Source organism: Bactrocera dorsalis, chromosome 4, assembly GCF_023373825.1.
Source record: "Bactrocera dorsalis isolate Fly_Bdor chromosome 4, ASM2337382v1, whole genome shotgun sequence".
In the NCBI taxonomy this organism is placed as follows: Eukaryota; Metazoa; Arthropoda; class Insecta; order Diptera; family Tephritidae; genus Bactrocera; species Bactrocera dorsalis.
The window spans coordinates 61,768,580-61,778,200 of record NC_064306.1 but is presented as its reverse complement, the minus strand read 5'-3'; the positions used below and the strand labels follow the sequence as shown (position 1 = coordinate 61,778,200).

Here is a 9,621-nt window from a genome sequence, read left to right as displayed (position 1 = left end):
CAAAATTAAGTTCGAAAATTATATTACAAATATAATGCAGCAACAAAAGAATAATTTGGTGTTAAATAAGTTCATTAAAAGAATAAGTTAAGTAAAAAATTCAATAAAATAAAAATAAACAAAACGAAGTTTAAAAATTAAAAAAAAAATCGATTTCAAAACTGCATTGTGTAATAAAAGAATAATTATACAAAAAAAAATAATTATCAAAAATTATTAAAAAATAAAAAAAATATATAAAAAAAACAGCAAAAAAATATAAAATAATTATCTAAAAAAAATTACAAAATACTAAAAAATTTACAAAAAAAAAATAATTATATGAAAATCGAGCACCCTTAAATACCTAAACTAGCTGTAGATCAAAACTTAATTAAGATAAAAATCAGTAGATCTGTTAGCTAAGCACAAACAACAGATTTGATGTTTCACCGCAATTGTTTGCTAGCAAATAACAAAAGTACATTGTTAAATCAGCACTAAAAATTAGCTACAAATTAACTAGAAGCAAGCTCTAGGCGTTAGTTTATGTAAATAACGAGCACCTAAGCGGCATAGAAAACAGAAACAAGTGATTGCTTTTAATTGCGTTTAAATGTGAGTTTCATAAGCAGTCAGCAAATAAAAACAACAATTATGCCATTAAAATACAAATATAAAATTTTGTGAATTAACGCAAAGTGAAAACATAAAATGCAAATAAATGCTAAACAAGGCAAACAGGTAAGCTAAACACTAGTTGATTTGTTTGACTACGAAATTTATGCAAATATTTGCAAATTGGTGCCGCAAGCGGTGCGACAAATTTTTCATTAAAATTTTGTTTGAAAAATAACGAATTTATGTGAAGTGGTTTATATGTATATAATATATACTCAAATTTTTTATTCACTGATTGGGCATTAATTATTTTTAGATATAGGTAGAAATAGTGGGAAACTAAAAAAAATGTTGCCTACATTGAGGCGGTTTATCATAATCGTATTTTATCGAAGTCATGCACATTATTATTCAACATTTATACTAAATAGTTATAAATTACTTGTTATATAGTAAGAAATAAAAAAAAAGGTTGCCTACATTCAGGCGTTTTATCAAAATCTTATATTATCGAAGTCACACATCTTATTACTCAACATTTATACTGAATAGCTATGATTCATATTTTATAAGGTAGTGGGAATTTAAAAAAAAGGTTGCCTACATTCAGGCGTTTTATCAAAATCTTATATTATCGAAGTCACACATCTTATTACTCAAACATTTTACTGAATACTTATAAACTATTTTTTATAGTAAAAAATTAATAAAAATGTTGCCTACATTGAGGCGGTTAATTATAATCGTGCTTTAGCGAAGTCACACACCTTATTCATTGAAAAATTCCTTGATATACGGCTGAAACAAGTTTTTTGCCAGGTTCCTATTATATGTAAGGTATCTACCATGTTATCATTTCTCTAATATATAATGTCTCCAGTCACCCACTTCAAGGTTTTCACGCTTGCTCGTGCCTTTGACATCTCTCTGCTCTCAAAAGCTCAATATTTTTATTGAATTTTCCACTTAAATTTCGTGGCATTATTCAATTTCAGCTAGCATTTCAAATAAATTCGATTGCCTCCCAAAATTATGCAATACCAGCAGAACAAATATGTATCCAATAACACTTGCCTATAAATAAAATTCATGTCACATTGCTATAGTATAAATATATGTTTAACATATTCGTCTATACCTTGTTGTTGCCAATAAATTATGCATGTCAAATGTATAAACATTTTTGGTGGAATATTGAAAATTACAAAGCTCTTGGGAAATTACAAATATTTACTTTGCTGCTGGTTCTTTGGCGCCAAATGCGCTTAAGGCTTTGCATACCAAATTTATGTAGCTAAAAAATTGAAACAATTTTAATTTTGTTATGGATTGTTTGTGTTCGTCATATCGCGCAAAAAAAAAAAGTTAGCCGCTTATATAAAGGCGCTTTGGCAGAGCTTCAAACATTTTTTATAATACGCCATGACTAGAATCGCAAATAATCGTCTTTATTGCATTACTCATGTTTGAATTAAATTGTATTTTTATAAAAAAATTTTGCAAATTGTATTAAAACAACTTTTATGGGAGTTAGCTTGCATATAGCAATGGGGGAGGACATGGCGTATGAGTAACATTTTCAATGCGTTTACTTGTATGTGCTTTTGTAGTTTAATTTACAATATCTTTATAAATCCATGTATTGAAACGAAGTGTGCGACATTCAATAAACTATTTCTTTATTATTTTATAAATTTGTGTCAATTTATATTGAATTTTTCAACAAAAAATCCAAATATTTACTATATAAGTTATGTTTTTATACATTTTTTTGTATGGAAAATTGTTTGATATGACAAGTTATTTTCACGAAATTTTACGCAGTTTATTGTTAAAAGCAGCGCTGCAATATTCTGAGGTATTATGCAGATCAGAGCACTATAGTGTATAGCTGCCATACAAACTGAGCGATCAAAATCAAATCCTTGTATGGAAAACTATTTGATTTTCAAAGATATCTTCATGAAATTTGCCATAGATTATTATCAAAAGTAGAGCTATAATCTCTGAACATATTGCTCGTATCGGACTACTTTAGCGTACAGCTGTTATACAAACTAACCGATCGAAATTAAGGTCTTGTATGGAAAACTTTTTTACTTGATTTGATATCTTCCTGAAATTTGGCACAGATTATTGCCAAAAGTAAGCCTACAATCTCTGAGTAAACTGCTCGTATTGGACCACTTTAGCATACAGCTGCCTAATAACACCACATTAAAATCAATTTCTTTCTATGAAAAACTTTTTTATTTGTGAAATTATCTTCAAGAAATTTGACTTATATCATTTTCCAAGTCAACACAATAATTTCCAAACATATTGTTCAGATCGTACCACTATAGCATATAGCTGCCATACAAACCGACCGATTAAAATCGAGATAAAATCTTTGTACACCATTCTAATGACATCAGCCGTAAAGCATTTAGTTAATGAATAAAACGTATTCATAACTCTTACATTTGTACATATAACTGCCTGTAATTTGATTTAAAATTTTCCTCAAAGCAACTTTTACAAGCATAAAACCACTTAATACCAGCTGGTATGCTACTGCGTATGAGTGATCTGTCTTTTTTTGAGTAAGAGAAACACATTTTGACTTTTGGAAAATGGAACAAAAGAATAACAATCAAATTTAGTGTTGACAAATGTAAAAAAATTTAATCTAAAATGTAAAATTGAAAAGTCAAACGAAAAATTTTAAGAATTTGTTGTAATAGCCGAAAAAATATTTGAATATGAAAAGCATTAGGTATGCCACGTCGTATGAGTAATTTATTTCATATCTTATGTGTATGATAAAGTTATTTAATTTTTCTAAATATTAAATCATGTAAGTGTGTAGCGATTGAAATAAAGAAAATATTATATATACAAGATTTTTAAAATTTGAAAAAAATACTTTTCTCCAAAAATTCTATGAAAATATTTGCTGTTCCAAACCAGTCTTCTGTTAACATTTCTGGTTGTGGTCATGTGCTAATAAAAGTATATTTTAATTTTTAATTACAAGAAGAAAACGTACCGACTCCGTCTGAAGTAGTTGAAAGTTGAAACGGAGTATATGTATGTATATCGTTCTCTAAAATGAAAAACATCGTAACATAAAAAAATCGAAATTGAGTTTTTTACTGCTTACGATGCTGTAGTGAATCATATTACGTATATGCAGCATAAAATTTTCAGCTTCCGTTGTCAGATATAACCAATTTATAACCAATGTATAACAATTTTATAACCAAAACTAAAATTTTGGTTCAATATGAATTAAAAAAAAATTGTTATTTAGTTTTATATTGCTTACGATGATGTAGTGAATCATAATATGAATATGTATTACAAAATTGTTAGCTTCCGCTGTCAAATATAACCAATACATAACCATTTTTTAACCAAAACTCACATTTAATTATCATAAAAAAATTGAAATTGAGTGTTTTATTGCTTACGATGATGAAGTGAATCATATTATGTACATGTAGCATAAAATTTTCAGCTTCCGCTGTCGAATGTAACCAATTTATAACCAATATATAACCATTTTATAACCAAAACTCAAATTTTGTTTCAATATGTGTGGTTTCTATTATATCGTTTTTTCTTCGCTGTAAACTTATGAAAAGGGATGTTACGCTATTTTGCATTTTAGGTAGCGATACACTACTCTTTCTAACCATTTAGTAGGATTAAATCAATAATTTGAATAGTCGTTTATATATTCTCTTCTATGATTTCAGAAACATATCTAACAAAACTTACATAACAAGTAGATAGTGCTCGTAAGACGAGATTTCAACTTCTTCTTACTATTTCCTTCTATTTTCTTTCCATTTTGAACACATATTTCTCTACTGAAAACTATTAAAATCCACATTTTCATTTAAAAACTTTGCCTGGAATTTTTTTAGTCGGGCAAATATTCAAAATAAATTCAATAAAAACTTTTAAACTTCAGTTTTGTACCGGTATGCCGTGAATATTGCCCGAAAACTACTTACATTCAGCTATATCCTCGAAATAGACATCTCGACTTATATTGACTTAAACTTATCAACCCAATAACTTGAATCGATTTCTAATATAAAATTTGTGAAACAAAACACTTAAATGCTTGACAATCATTTACATAAAATATCCGTAAATTCTCCTTCACAAATACTTCAAAAGTCTATGGGTAAAAAAACTAACATAACTTCTCAAAAGCCACTTGTCGAGCAGATCAAAGTATTCGCTGAACTTTAGGCAGAAAAAATAAACTTCGTCGACAACATGAATAATTTAGAAACAATATTTTTCTATTGAAAATGCTTTAATGACCAGCTAAAAGCGCTTAAGTCGAGTTAAGACACTACTACATTATTCCCAAGAAAACATGACAGCAGCTACCAAATGAGCATTTTTTGTCGACTTTTGCTACTGCTTTAGACTGTAACTGAAGAAAAGTATAACTCGCACCAACCAAAAATTTGTTTTAAGACTATAAAATAAACTTGTTTTTCCAAATTTCACAAAATAATAAACTTTTTCTCAAAATTCCACAAAGTGAAGTTTGCTTCTTTATCCATATTGCGAGCGCATTGTTTGCGATAACTATGCAGCAATTGAATAAAATAACCAATAGATGCGCGTACTCATTTATATTACCCAAAAAACAAGAAGTGGCAGAAACAATGAAAGCTTAAACGTAGATTTGTAGCTTCTTTGTTTTGAATTATTTATGAAGCAATGGAATATTTTGACCACACAAAAGAGAGTTCATTGAAATGTATTGCATTGAATGGCCATGTCATGAGCAACATCTATGCGCTCAAGGATAACGCAAGCTCAGCGCACACACAAACACATAGATACATTCATACATATATACATATATACTTACATACAAATTTCTGAAGTTTGAGCATAGTGATGGCGAATGATAAATAGTTTATGCACTTTGTCCGACTCGATGCTTTGCATAAATAACTATGAAATTGCCTTGTACTCAAATACAGAATAAATAGTTTTATGCCCGGTGGCAGCTTCGCGCATAAGGTTACCATGAGTTTACGGAACTAACGGTGAATTGTGATAGTTTTGTGGTTGCTAGGACTTGAGTGTATGCAAAAATGTTTAGAGGAATAGGCACGGCCCTTCAAATGAAAGTCGAATCTATTTAAGAGGAATAGGCCAGGGATGATATCTGTTCACGAATTGTCAACTTGAAAAATTATTTCGGAAATATTTTTGTCGCTAAAATAATAGAATGAGGAACCAACTTCCGACTAAACAGTCTTGTCAATCACTGCGTCCGTTGCTTGGTCAGGTTCAGAAGAATTGGAGTAGAAATTATAATATGTTATACTAAAATATACCTGTCATCATCGTTGGTCTTGGTAGACTTTCCTTAAGGTATTCTTGACGAAAAATTTTTCTCAGAGGTCAAATAATGTGTCCAGCTCCAGAAAGTCGTCGGTTATTTCCAGTTTTCGGAAGTAAAGACGGACTTTATCCTTGAATGTTATTCAAGTTATTATCTAAGTTACTCTACATTTAACTTTTTCTGAGAAGAGACTGTTATAAAGCGTTCATAGAACGGATCATGTTAAAAAATGTCGAAGCAGCACCGAATTTTAAGACAAAACGGTGACGTAGGTGATCAAGTTCAGAGTTTATTATTTACATATTGCGATGGACCGAATATCCTCAGTAGCTTTTGCGACCTCTCTTTGTCTCTCATCCTTGAAAAAAACTTCTAGTACAAAAAAATGGTTCAGGTCAGCGGGTTCGAGGTTCATATTTCGTGTATGTTGGAACTTTTCTAGTAGACTTCGAAACTTTTTTGAATTATTGTGATTTTATTATATACATAACTTTGACAACTAGACAATTGTTAAGGTCATTAGATATCCAGAGAATTCTTTGGAGACTAACAAACAAACCTTGGTCAAAACGTACCAGTTACCTAGACCCGACTGTCCCAGAGGGTTTCATAGCTTTCCAGTATTAGATCAAATAGAGCACCCGAACTTGTGGTGGTACTTGATATTAAGAATTTCTTCAGACGATACACGCCAAAGTGAAAGTTCATTCAGAATCCGTTCTGTACGCACTTACCACCTTACTACAATTTTTCGCGTATTTTTTTACGCTCCAAAATTATTAAAACAAATATTTGCATAACTGTTTATGTGCTGAATACAATATTCATATCATCTATAAGCGCATATATTCATGGACTTGCAAAGTACTATTCTATCGCATTTGCATTGAAATCGCTAAGAAGACTCTCTTGCTTGTATTTCGACAGACTGGCCGACGCATTTGCCATAAGCGGATAATAGAGACAAAGCTCATTTAAAAATACGAGTAATTCAGTCATTTTATCGTCCGTCAGCTGCCGCAGTTGAGTTAATCCAGTGGGAGTTATAAGAACAAAAACTCGGCGTGACATGTACCCCAAGCCTGCAAGTATATATATATGTGTGTGTGCTTGTAAAAGCTTTTTGCATTCAAAACATTTTCATGTACTTGTCTATATTTGCATTTACGTACTTGTTTTCATTTTCGCGCAAAACTCGAGGCGAATTTTGTTTTTGCAATTTATTTATATGCCAATCTAAATTTACCCTGCAGACAAATTCGCTTCGTTTAAAGTGCTGATATTGACCGCATTTGCTTGTGGAGTGGAGGTACGTTATTACTGATTCGCTTTTGATCTCATTTCATGTTTTCTTTTACTTTTAAAATGTGATTATCGACTTAACGATGAACAAGAAGTTAAGTGTGGCGAGAGTGTTGGTTTGAAGATCGTTAGTGTTCTTGCTGGTGTATAATTTCGGCTTCAAAAAGTCAAGAAAATTATATAGTAATTAGGGTTGTCGATCACCGTCACCATTCCTCTGGTCGAGCTTCCCTTCAGCCGATTTTTTCACCAGAAAAATCATGCAACATATAGGTTGACAGATAGTAGTCCTTTTTTCCAACCAATCCTACCAAGCTGCTGGTATTTCTAACGATTCTCTATTGATGTGTGTGCTCTCTTTTTGTCCCGATGGAGGACAATTCCTCTCCTAATGAAAATAGCTATTCGCTTTTGAACGATATTTTCTTTCATACTGTCCATTTGTTGATTAAGAGTTTGGCCGTAGCGAAACAGCTCATGGTAGATGAACAACTGATGAGTCACCAATACCATCCACCACACAGCAAAATCTCGTTGGCTATCAATCCAACCTCGGTACATAAGATTTGCAACGCAAGATAAAATATTTTTATATTGGAAAAATAATGAATTCATTTATACCAGACTTTATAAAAGGCACTGAAAGAGTTCTGCAACGGAAAAGTATGTTTAGAAACATTGTTCACCTCACAATAAAGCAATACAACCTCTCTAACTTAGGTTCCTGACTGGGCAAGGGTTTAAGGAGAAATAATGTTACCAGTTGTCGTCAGATTCCAGTTTCATCAGGCATCAAACTAAAATTTTTAGGACTACTTCTTCCTCTTTTTTATAAGCGTAGACACAGCTTACACGGTTATAGCCGAGTTTACAACAGCAGCCAGTCGTTCTTCCTTTTCGCTGTTTGGCGCCAATTGGAGATTCCAAGTGTAGGCAGGTCTTTCTCCATCTAGTTTTTCCAACGAATTGGAGGTCTGCTTAACTCAGTGAGTACTACGTCGAAGTGTTTTCGTCCATTCGGACGACATGATCTAGTCAACGTAACCGCTATCTTTTAATTCGCTGAACTCTTGCCAACAGGTGCTACTTCGGACTAAGTAGGCAATTGAGAAGCAAAGTCCTCTCTCGACAAACAAAAAACAAACTCTATAAGTCACTTATAATTCCCGTCCTGCTATATGGTGCAGAAGCATGGACAATAACAACATCGGTTGAGTCAACGTTACGAGTTTTCGAGAGAAAAGTTCTGCGAAAGATTTATGGTCCTTTACGCTTTGGCAACGGTGAATATCGCATTCGATGGAACGCTGAGCTATGTATATGATACATACGACGACATTGACATAGTCCAGCGAATTAAAAAACAGCGGCCACGCTGGCTAGGTCATGTCGTCCGGATCGTCCATGCCTCTGAACCATATAGCAGCGACACGGCACTCCTCATCGTACCAGCAGTTCTTTTTTTTTCGAAAACCAATAGTTTCGTTTGCTGCTGTACGCAAGGCATTTGAAATGCTGTCTCATAGTTCCCTTATACCGCACGTCTAAAACTCTGGAGACATGTCTTCGTCTATCACAACATGGTCGATCTGCTTGGTAGCTTTTCGATCCGGAGACATCCAGATAGCTTGATGAATTTTCTTATGCTGGAGTTTAGTACTACAGATAACCATAATTCGGGACCCGGTCGATCAGCCTCAACCCATTTGGGGACGTTTTCTCATGGAGGCTGAATTTACCGACCGTTGTGCCAAAGATACTTTCCTTGCTCACCCTGGCGTTAAAGTCGCCAAGCACGATTTTGACATCATGGCGGCGGCAGCTCTCATAGATGCGCTCCAAGCCGTCATAGAAGGCATCTTCGTTCACATCGTCCGTCACTTCCGTTGGGGCGTGGGCGCAAATTAGCGATATGTTGAAGAACTTCGCTTTGATGCGTATTGTGATTAGACGTTCATCCATCGGGGTGAATGCTAGGGCTCGGCGACGGAGTCTCTTTCCCGGCACGAATACCACACCGAATTTGCGCTCCTTTATCCACTAAATAAATGTCACAAGGATCTACCCGCCTCAGACTTTTTCCCACATCGCATTTCATGGACGGCGGTAAAGTCGGCCTTAACGAAGACATCAACCAACTAGACAGCGGCACCTTCCCAACTAAAAGACCGGACATTCTAGGTGCATGTCCATAAATTGTAATCCTTAATACGTGTACAGTGGTCGTCATCAAAAGAGAGTGTCTCTCATTCGAGGCTCTTATGATCTTTTGGGGCTGTTTTTTCACGTGGCGGGTTGCAAACCCACGGTACAATCCTGGGTAGGGGATGTTTCTCCTTCTCACTTTAACT

General features: G+C 33.4%; 1 protein-coding gene across 11 annotated transcripts in view; it reads left to right on the top strand.

Moving 5' to 3' along the window:
* The first annotated feature begins 226 nt into the window (after positions 1-226).
* The window catches only part of LOC105229811 (uncharacterized), a 212,483-nt gene continuing 203,088 nt past the window's right edge, over positions 227-9,621 (top strand). For all 11 annotated transcript variants that reach the window (XM_049454218.1, XM_049454227.1, XM_049454221.1 and 8 more), the window contains exon 1: positions 227-723. The gene's annotated coding sequence lies outside the window, so the exon portion shown is untranslated. The remainder of the gene's footprint in view (positions 724-9,621) is intronic.